Below are 16,370 nucleotides of genomic sequence, written 5' to 3'. Positions count from 1 at the left end.
CAATTAAATGAACATGGGATTTTATCCCTATTTACTTAGGGTAATAGATTCCATCTTGATCAACACCTACCTCCATATATAACTAGTAGGAGCCAACACATGCCCATATGCCCATACACAGTACAAGTATGAAAGCAGTATCAAACTCAAACTACCTATATATAAGATAACTGTGCTATCTCAGGTCTAAAGATTATATACACTGATATGATTTATGACAAAACATTGACAAGAGTAAACTCCATGTGCTTGTCATAAGTGTCACTGGTTCGGCCTACTTATCATTTATAAGTGCCTATCATGTTTGTTATATGGCATGAGACTCACCATTCCATCTTATTTATATCTCATATAAATAACTTGGGAACAAACATGAATACAATCTTTCTGGATAAGTAATGTCCTCATTATGAAGTATCCTCGATTGTGAACCTATTTATGATACTTCGTGCTAGAAATATTATCACTCATATTCTTAACAACTTAAGAATAATATTTCTAACAAAATATCAATGGACCTTTTCTATTACACATAAATATATTATGTAAACGGAAAAGTGGAAATGCCTTTTATTAATAAAAATATGTACAAGATACATACTAAATGATATGCTCTAGGGCATACTACTAACAATCTCCCACTAGCACTAGAGCCATTCATTACAATATCTTAGACCCATGTTCTCAAGATGTCGGTCTAGCTGAGTTTGTGACATCGGCTTAGTGAATGGATCAGCTGGATTTTTAGCTGATGCTATTTTCTGCATGGCTACATCGCCTCACCCAACTATCTCTCTAATAATGTGGTAGCGCCTTTCTATGTGTTTAGATTTCTGGTGAGGTCGGGGTTCCTTAGCCTATATGACTGCTCCATTGTTGTCACAGTGAAGTGGAACTGCTGATTCAATGGAAGTGTAACACCCCTATGTTCGGTAGTGTGATCTACTGTTCTGGTGATCAGTGTCTGTCCGGACAGCTAGAATGCCTAGAACTACACTTAGATATAGATGAGGAGACATAAAATAATGAAATAAAATAAAAGAAAATACAAGAAAAATAAAAGAAAAATAATAGCAATGAAATGTAACCAAGTTAAATGAGCCGAGAACCCTAGCGATGGGTGACTGCACCGGGAAATTGCGGCGTGGACCGTTGACTAGCCCTGGACCACGGGAAACCCTGGAAAATATTTTTAGGACTTAAATAAATTTCTATTGAAGTATAAATACCATTAGAAAAATCAAAGAAAAATTAATTAATTAGTACAAAGAAAAAGTGAGAAATCAAAAAATGGACAAAATTCGGTGTTACCGAAAAATCGGGAATACAACCCGAACAGGGGCATTGTGGTCATTTGACACCCTGAGTTGTCTTTTGACCTAAATGTCCATTAAAAATACATGATATTACACTTGGAAATTGTCATGAAAAATTAAATTAGTGGTACATAGTTTAAATAGCAAAAATTGGGTGCTTATTGTGAGAAATTGGGAATTTAAGATTTAACTAATATTAAATCTCATTTAGTGCTCCACTCAGCTCACCTGGGTGGAACACTACACCTTCATTTGGGCAAAAACTCATCTTCTTCAACCCTCCCAAAAAAACCAGCTGAAAGTTGTCTTGAGAAATCCTCCATGGCCGAAGTTGAAGAAGCTTCATGCAAGCATGATCCAAGCCATTTTTCCACTAGCTGCCTTCATTAAAATTATTCTACACCACTTGGGCAGCAGATAGGCAGAAAGAAGATCAAGTTTATTCAAGGTTTTGAAGAGTTTTTAAAGTGATAAGTAGGTATTTTTGATGCTTGCTTCATTAAAGTTTGTGTGGATGTTATGGGTAGTTGAATTGTGGAAAGATTTTTGGAGTTTGATGTTTTAAGGGAGATGTAAATTTTTGGCAGCCATGGAAACTCCATAAGAACAGTTTATCCTTGTATGTAAATGGTAGATTAAAGTTTTGATGAAGTGTTTATATGTGTAGGAATAAATTGGGTGATGTATACTAAGTATATGTGAATGTACACTTGATTTTGGAAGCTTGGAAGTTAACTCAAAGAGAGGTACAATTCGGCAAACTTGAAGTGTATATCAAGATATGTTATTTTGTAGTTTGGTTTATGAAATTATATTGTTGAATTGTGGTACTTGTTATGGCAGCATGTACATATGTATGAAGGTGTGAGTTTGGACATGTAAATGAGCTAGGTTATGTGATTAAATTGTTTGTAATTTGAACTTGGAAAATTCTGTACTATAATGTGCATATTGAGTGTGGTTACAAGCTACTAAAATGACCAAAAAAGTGTTGTGAAATGTGTTAATGGTAAGATACAAAACAAAAATGACATGTAAGAGTTAACTTGGTAGGCATAGGATCTATATTTGATGAGTGATGAACAATAAATAGCAGGGCAGTGTGTGTTTTGACTTAAAACCTTAAGTGTATGGCTCCAATTGGTATGAGACCAATTGGAAGTGAAACTAGACACAAAAAGTGCCAACTTTCATGAAGGAATCTTACCAAAATTCTGCTTGGAAGGTAACTTGAAAAATGACCAAATCTGGATTAGTGCATTTAAGGCCTGAAAATTGACCATTTGGACAGCAGTTAGTGTTTTGGCCATAACACACTCAAAACATATCCAATTGACCTGAAATTTTTACCATGAATAGCTGAGACATATATCTACAAGTCTTATGATGACACTAAAGCCCAGAAATGACCATAAGAAAGTTAAATAGCTTGCACAAGTTTAGGTCCAAAAACTGGTCGAACCTAAAATGACTTAAAATGACCTAAAGTGACCAATTTTGGTACATTCTGACCAGTAATAGTAAAATGACCATAACTTGGTCTACAAAACTCAGAATGACCTGAAATTTTGCCCCGCATGCATTAAAACATAGACCTATAAGTTTGTAGTTTTCACCAAAACTTGAAAACAGAGGAAACTAGGTCATTCAACTAGGTCAAATTAGTATACCGGAATTCGACAAATTACAATAAAACGCAATATACATGGAAATGAATTTGGTAACGTGTACCAATATTAAAAAGCTACAAATGTGACATATTGGTAACATTAGAACCTAATTTACCTAGACTGCATTGAGGGTCAACATCTTAGGTTGACTAAGGAAATCATAGAATTCAATAAACTAAGTGTTAAGCCTTATTCTTAGAGATAGTTTAAATGAGTACTGAAACACTTCAAATTGTGTTTCTCAGTTAGCAAAGTTTCAGGGAAAGGGAAGGAAACACTGAGTCAGAGCCAAGAGACAGTTATCAGAGGTTTGTGCACAATAGTTATTTCTTTTGAATTTTTCAATTGAAATAAATTATGATTATTTATATGTTATTGTTTTAAATTGTGTTTGTGCACAATAATTTTGATTTCTTATTTTCTACTTAAAAATTTATTTGAACATTATAGTTTTAAATTGTGTCTGTGCACAATACTTTTTTTTATTCACTGCTTTTACTAGAAAATTTATTTGGAGAAATGAGTTATGAATAGTTTTTTACTGTTTTGGCTTTGGGAATATTATTTGGAATTTGCAAATGGAAATTTTGAGATAAAATGTGATTTGTGGTTTGTATGAAATATTCTGATTTGGAATTATTTTGATTCACACTTGGCATGACAATGTTACTATGTTCCTCCTCCATTTATGGGGTGAGTGTGATTATATTCCTCCCTCTTTGACTTGCCAGTCTGAGGTTATTGTGAATGAGTACTCATTATTTAGCTAGCTTACTCCCTCATTGATTTCGATTATTGGGGTGAGTGTGTCTTGTCGTGGTGTACAACACGGCATGTGTGGAAAAATTATGTCATGGCCCAAATTGTGTAATTGATTGGCAAAACTATATTATTCAGTTATTTGAGTAAATTGTGTTATTGATTGGCAAAACTGTATTATTCAGTTGTTTGATCAAATTGTGTTATTGATGGGAAAAATTGTGTTATTCAGTTATTTGATCAAATTGTGTTATTGATCGGCAAAACTGTGTTACTTAGTTATTTGATCAAATTTATGTTATTTGAACTTTGCAAATTGTGAATTATTTGATTTGTGAATTGTCAATAAAAGATTTATATATCGTATTTCAAATTGTTATTGTGCACCAGTGAGTAAATTTTACTCAGCGATAGCTTTTCATTGCTGTCGCAGGTAGACAAACTGACAGGGCAGCAGACTAGGCTGCTAATGCTATATTGAGAGTTCATCGGGTATAATAACTTGACCAGCCATAGTAAAATGACCATATCTTGGTCAACACAACTCCAAATGACCTGAAATTTATACTGTTGGAAAGCTTAGACATATAGCTTGTGACACCCCTTACCCGTCTACAGTGTAGCCAAGCAAGATATGCCACACAGTGTGCCGGAGCACCAATTCACATTTCCATTACAATTTACCCTTTTTTAATTTATTAATTTATAATTTTGATTAATCTGAATTTTTTTGCAAATTTTATAGAAAATCTGACAGAGTGCCAGTTATAAATTGAAAAAACAGTTCTTCTAAACCTGTTTAAAAGTCACTTCCAATATAATTTCTAAATCCAAAACTCCATTATACGCACATTTCAACTCAATCTCAAAATCTCAATACTATTTTTAGAATTTTTCTGTTCACATCAGCACTTGAAGCACATTCATGAATATTTCTCAACATTTCATTTTTCAACATAATATACAAAAAATTTCAATAACATGAAATTTCGTATCTTTACATTATCATATAAGTTCAGGAGTTTGTAATTACAATTAAAACTAATATAAAATGCAAAATACAAAATGCCACCCAAAGTCCTAATGTCCTACCAAGTGCACTGCAGATGTGAGGTGACTCTGGACTCAGTATGCAGCTCTGAAAGTTCACCCGGTCTGATGTCTGCTGGGCTCCCCAGCTATGTCTCCAGTACCTGCGCGTGGCAAAAGCGACGCGCTAAGCAATTCTGCTTAGTGGTGACAATATAAAATAAAATAAAATAACTAAAATAAAGTAAATATGCAGAATGTGTGTTTACATTTTTGGTCGACTTAATTCCTAATATTGATTACAGTATTATTCGATTAAAATTTGGTAAGATTTATTATCATTGCCCGAGTAACCCATACTAGTCGACTGGACTAGATAAATGGGTAAACTAGCACTGGGTACTAAGTACCTCGGACCATCACACCATCGGTTATATTGTGTCTCCTGGTGTGCAACAGAATAGCTAATAAGCTGTAATAATTATCAAGGATATAATTCAAGCATAATAACACAATTACCATAGCCAAAGGCTATTTTATCACAGAATGGCATGGGAGGCCATGAAACACAGAATGGCATGAAGCCATATGCAGTATGTAACATCCTTCCTATACGTGTTCTGTACGTTCTATTGCTCCAGTAGTCAAATAACAGTCCAGTCAAGTCAGGATGTCTAGAACTACACTTCGGTGATAGTGAACAAACATATAATGATGAAATAAATAAAAAGAAAATACAAGAAAAATCAAACAAAAATGAAAGAGAGAAAATGATGCTAAGTTAAACGAGCCGACACCGCAGCGATGGGTGACCGCACCGGAAAGGCCGTTGCTGACCCTGAGACCGCAGGGAACCCTCGGAATTTAATTTTGAGACATAGATAAAGGTTTATTGAAATGTAACTGACACTAGAAATTTCAAAGAAAAATTAATAAATTAGTACAAAGAAAAATGAAAAATTGAGAAACAGACAAAAATCGGTGTTATTGAAAAATCGGGAATGTAACCCGAAGTGGGGTATTTTGGTCAATTGACACCTAGAGTTGGCTTTTGACCTAAATGTCCATTAAAAATAAATGATATTACACTTTATAAATGTCATGAAAAATTAAATGGTGACACATTATGTAAATAGTGAAATAATTGAGCTAAAGGTGCAAATAATGAAAGTTTAACTAATTAAACAATTAGTTTAGAGTTAGTGCTCCACTAAGTCAATCCTTGGGACATTATCTAAGACATTAGTGGGCAGAAACCACTTCTTCTTCACCAAAACACAAACCAGCCGAAACGAAACCTCCATGGAAGTCCACCATGGCCAAACTTCCCCCATCAACATGCACCATTGATCAAGCCCTCATTTCCACTTCCTTCCTTATTAAAGTTTGCATACTCACCTTGGGGAAGATATTGGCAGCAAGAAAAATAAGATTTGGTGAGGTTTGAAGGAAGCTTTCAAGTGGTAAGTGTCCAAAACCTGTCCCTTGCTTTAGTAAACCTTGTGTTTAGGTTGAGGTGAGTATTTTGGTGAAGAGAAATGAAAGAAATAGTGAGAAATGGACTTGTCCATTTTTGGCAGCCATGAAACTTTGTTGAGCTTGAGTTATTTTTACTTTTAATGAATGGAAATGAAGGTTGATTAATTTAAATGAAAGTTGTAGTAAGTTTGTATCTAAGTATATGCATGTAGTGTTTGAATTAAGGGTGTGGAATGGAACTTTGATGCCTTGAGCAAACTGCCATATTTGGGAGCCCCTAATAGCATGAATTTGTGTGTGAACAAGTAGTTATTAATGAAATATGCTAAGGTTAAATTGTGGGCAGCAAGTGTAAGTGATATTGAAGTATGATTATGTTGAAGTGTATGTGTAATATTGACATTGAGATGTGTTAAATTTTGGTGGAAGTGAATGTTGAATTAATGGTGAATTGTGTGCATTGAGCACTTAAATATTCTGCCCAAAATTGTTGCTGGAATTGTGTACAATATATATATGGAAGTTTTATTGATTGAATATTGAAGAAATGAGGAGGAGAAGGAATATCAAATTGGAAGTGTATGTGCTTTGTGCAGGTTGTGTGTGAAGGCAGTACATAAATTAGGCCATAAGTGCCAAACTATGCACCCTATTGGTATGAGGCCAATAGGGGGTGAAACTAGACACCAAATAGGCCAACTTTCATGTAGAAATGTTGCCAAAATTCTACCTAGAAACTGACCTTAAAAATGACCAAATCCGGATTAGCAACCTTGCAACCCAGATTTTTGACCATATGAATAGTAGTCCTTTGGATGACCATAACTCACTCAAAACGGGTCCAATTGACCTGAAATTTTTACCATGGTTAGCTTAGACATAGATCTACAATACTTATGAAGACACCAAAGCCCAGAAATGGCCGGAACCAAGTGAAATGGCTTGCACAAGTTCGGGTACAAAAACTGCCGAACCAAAACTGACCTAAAATTGACCAAATTTTGCACTAAAGGTGCAATCTGTCTTGCTTTAGTAAATTGACCATATCTTGGTCTATACAACTCAGAATGACCTGAAATTTTGCCCCGCGTGCAATAAGACATAGAGCTACAATTTTTCTTCTTTGACAGGAAACTAAAAAACAAGGGAAATAGGACTTTAAGATAGACCAATCTAGCACACAAAAATTGAGAATTTGACATTTTGCATACAATGATGCTTGAAGCATTTTGGCAATGAATGCCAACTTGTAAAAATGGTAAATTGCACTATATTGGCAGCATATTGAGATATAAATTGTAAAATATTGATGCTAGAAACAACTTATCCATATTACCTAAAAAGGTCAACATATGCATTGACTTGTGAATTATATAATAGTTAGTAAACTCCAAAAATTGAAAAATTAAACAATTAATTAATAATGTGCCCTAGTTTGCCTAGTTGACTAGTATGGATAGGTTGGCATGCCAATAGGATTCTGACAGCTGTTCTGTAAATGGCCTTATGTCATACTGTGCTTTTACAGCTTATTATGCCGCACTGTGACTTTAATAGCCTACGGCTATACATATTGTGTATTTATTTTTTGCTTATCGCCAGATTGACTATATAGCTTTTTAGCCACGCTAATTGCACACCGGGAGACACTTTGTGACTGATGGTGTGACGGCTCAAGGTACTAGGTACCCAGTGCCAATATATCCGTTTATCCAGTCTGGTCAGTATATAGGCTACACGGGCAGTAATTCAAGTACTATTAAAAATTCAAATACATAAATCCAGTCTACTGACATACAGCACCACTAAAAATTTGTAAATACTTTATTTACTTTATTTTAGTGTATATTTCTTTATATATTTGCCACCACTAAGCAAAATTGCTTAGCGCGTTGCTTTTGTAATGCGTAGGTATTAGAGATACAGCTGGGGAGCCCAGCAGACCTACTACCGGGTGAGACATCAGATCTGCACAGGAGTCCAGAGTCATCTGCACGGCATTGCATACATGGTAGGACTTAGGATATCTTGTATTTTGTACTTTTGTTGTATATTTGAAATTTGGCCTTGTATTTTGTAATATTATGAAAGCTTTAAAGTTTGTAATATTTTGTACATAATAAATAACATGGAGATTTTCTGTATATATTTAAATTATTATGGACTGTATTATGGAACTGTTTAATGACTGCAAAAGTCTATTGACTTTACTGAGAAATAGAGACTGTGAAATATTTGAGATTTTGATATCATAATATTAAACTGTTTTCAATAGGTTGGAAGGACAGTTTGTCCTAATTATAGACGGCACCTTGCCAAATTTCTATTACCAATCTTGAAACACTGATTTTAACAAAGTATGACAATAGTATCAACATGATATGAATATTATGTAAATGACTTCTTAAAATCAAATTGAGTTCAAGAAATGAGATAATCACAGACTAGGTGTTCTGGCACGCCGTGTAGCATGCCTTGCTCGGCTATATTGTAGACGGGTGAGGGGTGTTACATTTAGTGGTATCAGAGCACGGTTTAGGCGTTTCTGGACCTAGATAGATTGCACATCATGCATTGCATTGTAACTGTTAAGATGACTCTAATGCATATCTTTTGATTTGTTTTGTTATTTTGATTTGTTTTGTTATTTTGATCAGAATATGGACTCCACATCGCAGAGAGCGGTCGATGAGGAAGTGGAAAGTCATGCTCCATCTATGACTGAACCAGGAGACAGGAGGGAGCCTGTTCCACTAGTACCAAATGCATCAACCACATTTTAGCAAATGGCTGAGTTCTTTAGACAGATGGCAGGAGATATGCCACCACCACCACCTCCACATCAAAAATCTCATATGGAGAGACTCAGGAAGTTTGGAGCAGTGGACTTTCTTTGCAAAAGAGAAGATGATTCTGTCACAGCTGAAAACTGGTTGGACAGAACTGGAAGAGTCTTAAAACAACTTCATTGTACTCCAGAGCAGAATTTGGAAGCTGCTATATCACTACTGCAGGATGATGCATACCAGTGGTGGGATACAGTAACTAGTGAGGTGCCACTAGAACAGATAACTTAGGATTTCTTTCTCACTGAGTTCAGAAAGAAGTATGTAGGCAGTCTATACTTGGAAGAGAAGAGAAGGGAGTTTATTACCCTACGCCAGAGACAACTGACAATGGCTGAATATGAAAGAGAATTTGTCAGACTGAGCCGCTATGGGCGGGAAATAGTCCCTAATGAGGCAGAGAGATGCAAGAGATTTGAGGAAGGACTCAATGACAACATTAAAGTAATGATTACAGCCTTAGGGATTACAAAGTTTGCCAAGTTAGTGGAAGCTGCACTGAAGGTTGAAAAAGTTAGAATGAATGAGCAGAACAGAAGGGACAGACAGCATAAAAGAGGTCAGGGTCAAACCGGTACATCTTCTGCCCCTAGCAAGAAATTCAGAGGTTCGCCTACTCAGAGTTTTAGTAGAGCACCAAGTCAGGGTCAGTCACAGAGGCCCAAATCTCAGTTTGCACCAAGGAGAGGCCAGTCCACCCCTTCAATGGCTAGCTCTCCAAGGACAGGGTACAGGGAACCAACCCCAACGGTATCTGTTGCTTGCCCACATTGCCAAAAATGGCATAAGGGTAAATGTTGGAGGATGACAGGTGCATGTTTATGGTGTGGATCTACAGACAACCTAGTCCGAGATTGTCCACGCAGAACTGCTACATCCACTCTGGGATTAACTGACAGGCCTGCCTCTCTAGCTCCAAGGGGTAGAAGGCCGGGTAAGGCTGAGGCAGCCGATACTTCACAGAAACCTGTGTCAGAGTCTGTGGAGAGAGCAGAAGGTAGAAAACCAGCCAAAGCCTATGCTATAAGGGCACAGGAGGAACAGGATGGTCCAGATGTCATCAAGGGTACGTTCCTCCTTTATAATACTTCTGTGCATGCATTAGTGGATCCTGGATCTACTCATTCATATATTTGTATCAAGCTGCCCGTAAAAAAGGGAATACCAGTGGAGGAAAGTGACTAAGACATCCTGGTCACAAATCCGCTAGGCCACAGTGTGGTAGTAAACAAAGTGTATAAGGGCTGTCCCTTGAAGATTCAAGGGAAAGAGTTCTCAGCAGACTTAATTGAATTGCCTTTCCATGAGTTTGATGTGATTTTGGGAATGGACTGGTTATCCCATCATCAAACAATAGTAGATTGTAAATTGAAGAGAATCTCTCTGAAAACTGCTGAGAACGAAGAAATAATAGTAGTGGGTGAAAGGACAGATTTCTTGTCCAATGTCATCTCAGCTACAGTTGCAAGGAGATGGCTGAGAAAAGGGTGTGAAGCCTATCTGGCACACGTGGTTGACACTAGGCAGGGTAAACTTGACTTGTCTGACATACCCATAGTAAGGGATTTCTCTGAGGTGTTTCCAGAGGAATTGCCTAGTTTACCACCAGAAAGGGAAGTTGAATTTGCTATTGAGATTATGCCGGGTACAGCTCCAATTTTAATTGCTCCATATAGGATGGCACTTGCTGAATTGAAAGAGTTAAAAATCCAGCTACAAGAATTACTAGACAAGGGGTTCATACGCCCCAGTGTGTCACCGTGGGAAGCTCCAGTACTATTTGTAAAGAAGAAAGATGGGACACTAAGGTTATGTGTTGACTACTGGCAGTTAAACAGAGTAACAGTGAAGAACAAGTATCCATTACCTAGAATTGACGATCTGTTTGATCAGTTGAAGGGAGCCGGTGTGTTTTCTAAGATTGATCTCAAATCAGGGTATCATCAGCTAAGGGTTAAGGATACAGATGTGCCTAAGACTGCATTTAGAACCCGGTATGGGCATTATGAATTCCTGGTGATGCCATTTGGGTTAACAAACGCTCCAGCAGCATTCATGGACCTTATGAACCGTATCTTCCATCCATATTAGATCAGTTCATAGTGGTCTTCATTGATGACATCCTGGTGTATTCCAAGGATAAAGCAGAACATGATGAGCATTTGAGATTTGTTCTGCAAACTCTAAAAGAGAGGAAATTGTATGCTAAATTGTCCAAGTGTGAGTTCTGGTTGAACGAGATTGCATTCCTTAGACATGTAGTATCAGCTGAAGGGATTGGAGTGGATCCCAAGAAGATTGAAGCAGTGATGGAATGGAAGCCTCCCAGAAATACAACTGAGATCAGAAGTTTCTTGGGGTTAGCTGGATATTATAGAAGATTTGTAAAGGGATTTTCCCTGATAACTGCTCCAATAACTAAATTACTACACAAGAATATGAAATTTGACTGGAATGACAAGTGTCAAGCCAGTTTTGAGAGGCTGAAGGCTATGTTGACAGAGGCACCAGTGTTAACACAGCCAATGTCTGGAAAAGACTTTGTAGTCTACAGTGATGCCTCACACAATGGGTTAGGGTGTGTACTCATGCAAGAAGGGAAAGTGGTCGCATATGCTTCCAGGCTGTTAAGGCCACATGAAAAGAATTACCCTACTTATGATTTAGAGTTAGCAGCAATTATCTTCGCATTGAAGATATGAAGGCATTACTTGTATGGAGAAAAATGCTACATATAAATAGACCATAAGAGTCTAAAGTATCTGCCATGCCAGAAGGAACTTAATTTGAGACAGAGGCGATGGATTGAATTCCTGAAAGATTATGATTGTGTGATTGACTACCACCCTGGGAAGGCAAATGTAGTCGCTGATGCTTTAAGCAGAAAATCTATTGTAGCATTAAGATCTCTAAATGCCCAACTATCCTTAACTCATGATGGAGTTATTTTGGCGAAGTTGCAAGTGAAGCCGAATCTGTTACAACAGATACAGGATGGGCAAAAGACAAATGAGAAATTAATGGTTGTTATGGGCAAAATCACTAAGGGGAAGGAAACTAAATATGAAGTGAAAGAAAATGGGTGCCTGTACTATTAAGATAGAGTATGTGTACCAGATGATAAAGAGTTGAAAAGCAGTATTCTGAAAGAAGCACATAATAGTGTGTATGCTATGCACCCAGGAAGCACAAAAATGTACCATGACTTGAAACTCCGATACTGGTGGCCAGGTATGAAGAAGGACATAGTTAACCATGTAACTAGATGCTTGACCTGTCAACAAGTCAAAGCAGAACATCAAGTTTCATCAGGTTTGTTGCAGCCCATAAACATACCTGAATGGAAATGGGACCGAGTCACTATGGACTTTGTCAGTGGTCTACCTCTCACTCAGAAGAAGCATGATGCAGTATGGGTGATTGTGGATAGGTTGACCAAATCAGCACATTTTCTGCCACTCAGAACTGACTACTCACTAGAAAAGCTAGCAGAATTGTACATCAGTGAGATAGTTAGACTACATGAAATTCCACTTTCCATTAATCTGATAGAGACCCGAGGTTTACATCTAGATTTTGGAAGAAATCACAAAAATCCTTGGGTACACAACTCCATTTTAGTACGGCTTTTCATCCTCAGACGGACGGACAGTCAAAAAGAATAATCCAGGTAAATTTTGAAAATCATTGAGTTATTGTAAATAATAATTGAACTGATAATGATAATAATAATCGAATATATGTGATAGGTCCTCGAGGATATGCTGAGAAGTTGTGTTATTGAGTTTGAGGGAAGTTGGGACATATACCTTCCACTGGCAGAATTTGCATATAATAATAGCTATCAAGCTAGCATACAGATGGCACCCTATGAAGCACTACATGGGAGAAAATGCAGAACACCTGTATGTTGGACTGAATTGGGTGAAGATAAACTAGTGGGGCCAGACCTGATAAAACAGATAGAGGAAAAGGTGAAACTGATAAAGGCCAATTTGAAAGTTTCCTCAGACCGACAGAAATGTTATGCTGACTTGAGGAGAAAAGACATTGAGTATGAAGTTGGCGAGAAGGTATTTCTCAAAGTATCACCGTGGAAGAAAGTGTTGAGATTTGGGAAAAAGGGAAAATTAAGCCCTAGGTTTATTGGCCCATATGAAGTTATTGAACGTGTGGGACCATTAGCCTACAGATTAGCCTTACCACCTGAGCTGGACAAGATACATAATGTATTCCATGTCTAGATGCTCAGAAGATACAGATCAGATCCTTCACATGTCATCTCAGCAGAAGAAATTGTAGTATAACCTGACCTGACATATGAAGAAGAACCAATTAAAATCTTGGCATGAGAGGTAAAAGACCTCAGAAACATGACAATTCCACTAGTGAAAATCCTATAGAGACACCACAACACAGAAGAGGCAACATGGGAGAGCGAGGAGACAATGAGACAATAGTTCCCTCAGCTCTTCACATCAGGTAAATTTCGAGGACGAAATTTTTATTTAGAGGGAAAGAGTTGTAACATCCTCCCTATACGTGTTCTGTACGTTCTATTGCTCCAGTAGTCAAATAATAGTCCAGGCAAGTCAAGATGTCTAGAACTACACTTTGGTGATAGTGAACAAACATATAATGATGAAATAAATAAAAAGAAAATACAAGAAAAATCAAACAAAAATGAAAGAGAGAAAATGATGCTAAGTTAAACGAGCCGGCACCGCAGCGATGGGTGACAGCACTGGGAAGGCCGTTGCCGACCCCGGGACCGCAGGGAACCCTCAAAATTTAATTTTGAGACATAGATAAAGGTTTATTGAAATGTAATTGACACTAGAAATTTCAAAGAAAAATTAACAAATTAGTACAAAGAAAAATGAAAAATTGAGAAACAGACAAAAATCGGTGTTATAAAAAAATCAGGAATGTAACCCGAAGTGGGGTATTTTGGTCAATTGATACCTAGAGTTGGCTTTTGACCTAAATGTCCATTAAAAATAAATGATATTACACTTTATAAATGTCATGAAAAATTAAATGGTGACACATTATGTAAATAGTGAAATAATTGAGCTAATGGTGCAAATAATGAAAGTTTAACTAATTAAACAATTAGTTTAGAGTTAGTGCTTCACTAACTCAATCCTTGGGACATTATCTAAGACATTAGTGGGCAGAAACCACTTCTTCTTCACCAAAACACAAACCAGCCGAAACAAAACCTCCATGGAAGTCCACCATGGCCAAACTTCCTCCATCAACATGCACCATTGATCAAGCCCTCATTTCCACTTCCTTCCTTATTAAAGTTTGCATACTCACCTTGGGGAAGATATTGGCAGCAAGAAAAACAAGATTTGGTGAGGTTTGAAGGAAACTTTCAAGTGGTAAGTGTCCAAAACCTGTCCCTTGCTTTAGTAAACCTTGTGTTTAGGTTGAGGTGAGTATTTTTGTGAAGAGAAATGAAAGAAATAGTGAGAAATGGACTTGTCCATTTTTGGCAGCCATGAAACTTTGTTGAGCTTTAGTTATTTTTACTTTTAATGAATGGAAATGAAGGTTGATTAATTTAAATGAAAGTTGTAGTAAGTTTGTATCTAAGTATATGCATGTAGTGTTTGAATTAAGGGTGTGAAATGGAACTTTGATGCCTTGAGCAAACTGCCATATTTGGCAGCCCCTAATAGCATGAATTGGTGTGTGAACATGTAGTTATTAATGAAATATGCTAAGGTTAAATTGTGGGCAGCAAGTGTAAGTGATATTGAAGTATGATTATGTTGAAGTGTATGTGTAATATTGACATTGAGATGTGTTAAATTTTGGTGGAAGTGAATGTTGAATTAATGGTGAATTGTGTGCATTGAGCACTTGAATATTCTGCCCAAAATTGTTGCTGGAATTGTGTACAATATATATATATATATATATATATATATATATATATATATATATATATATATATATATATATATGGAAGTGTTATTGATTGAATATTGAAGAAATGAGGAGGAGAAGGAATATCAAATTGGAAGTGTATGTGCTTTGTGCAGGTTGTGTATGAAGGCAGTACATAAATTAGGCCATAAGTGCCAAACTATGAACCCAATTGGTATGAGGCCAATAGGGGGTGAAACTAGACACCAAATAGGCCAACTTTCATGTAGAAATGTTGCCAAAATTCTGCCTAGAAACTGACCGAATCCGGATTAGCAACCTTGCAATCCAGATTTTTGACCATATGAACAGTAGTCCTTTGGATGACCATAACTCACTCAAAACCGGTCCAATTGACCTGAAAGTTTTACCATGGTTAGTTTAGACATAGATCTACAATTCTTATGAAGACACCAAAGCCCAGAAAGGGCCAGAACCAAGTCAAATAGCTTGCACAAGTTTGGGTACAAAAACTGCCGAACCAAAACTGACCTAAAATTGACCAAATTTTGCACTAAAGGTGCAATCTGTCCAGCTTTAGTAAATTGATCATATCTTGGTCTATACATCTCAGAATGACCTGAAATTTTGCCCTGCGTGCAATAAGACATAGAGCTACAATTTTTCTTCTTTGACCAGAAGCTAAAAACCAAGGGAAATAGGACTTTAAGCTAGACTAATCTAGCACACAAAAATTGAGAATTTGACATTTTGCACACAATGATGCTTGAAGCATTTTGACAATGAATGCCAACTTGTAAAAATGGTAAATTGCACTATATTGGCAGCATATTGAGATATAAATTGTGACATATTGATGCTAGAAACAACTTATCCATATTACCTAAAAAGGTCAACATATGCATTAACTTGTGAATTATATAATAGTTAGTAAACTCCAAAAATTGAAGAATTAAACAATTAATTAATAATAAGCCCTAGGTTGTCTAGTTGACTAGTATGGATAGGTTGGCATGCCAATAGGATTCTGACAGCTGTTCTGTAAATGGCTTTATGCCATACTGTATTTTTACGGCTTATTATGCCGCACTGTGACTTTAATAGCCTACGGCTATACATATTGTGTATTTATTTTTGGCTTATCGCCCGATTGACTATATGGCTTTTTAGCCACGCTAATTGCACACCGGGAGACACTTTGTGACTGATGGTGTAACGACCCGAGGTACTCGGTACCTAGTGCCAGTATATCCGATTATCCAATCTGGTCAGTATATAGACTACACGGGCAGTAATTCAAGTACTATTAAAAATTTAAATACATAAATCCAGTCTACTGACATACAGCACCACTAAAAATTTGTAAATAC

The sequence above is a fragment of the Hevea brasiliensis genome, chromosome 8 (assembly GCF_030052815.1).
Source record: "Hevea brasiliensis isolate MT/VB/25A 57/8 chromosome 8, ASM3005281v1, whole genome shotgun sequence".
NCBI classification, from domain to species: Eukaryota; Viridiplantae; Streptophyta; class Magnoliopsida; order Malpighiales; family Euphorbiaceae; genus Hevea; species Hevea brasiliensis.
The sequence above is the reverse complement of the archived record's forward strand: the minus strand, read 5'-3'. Positions refer to the sequence as shown.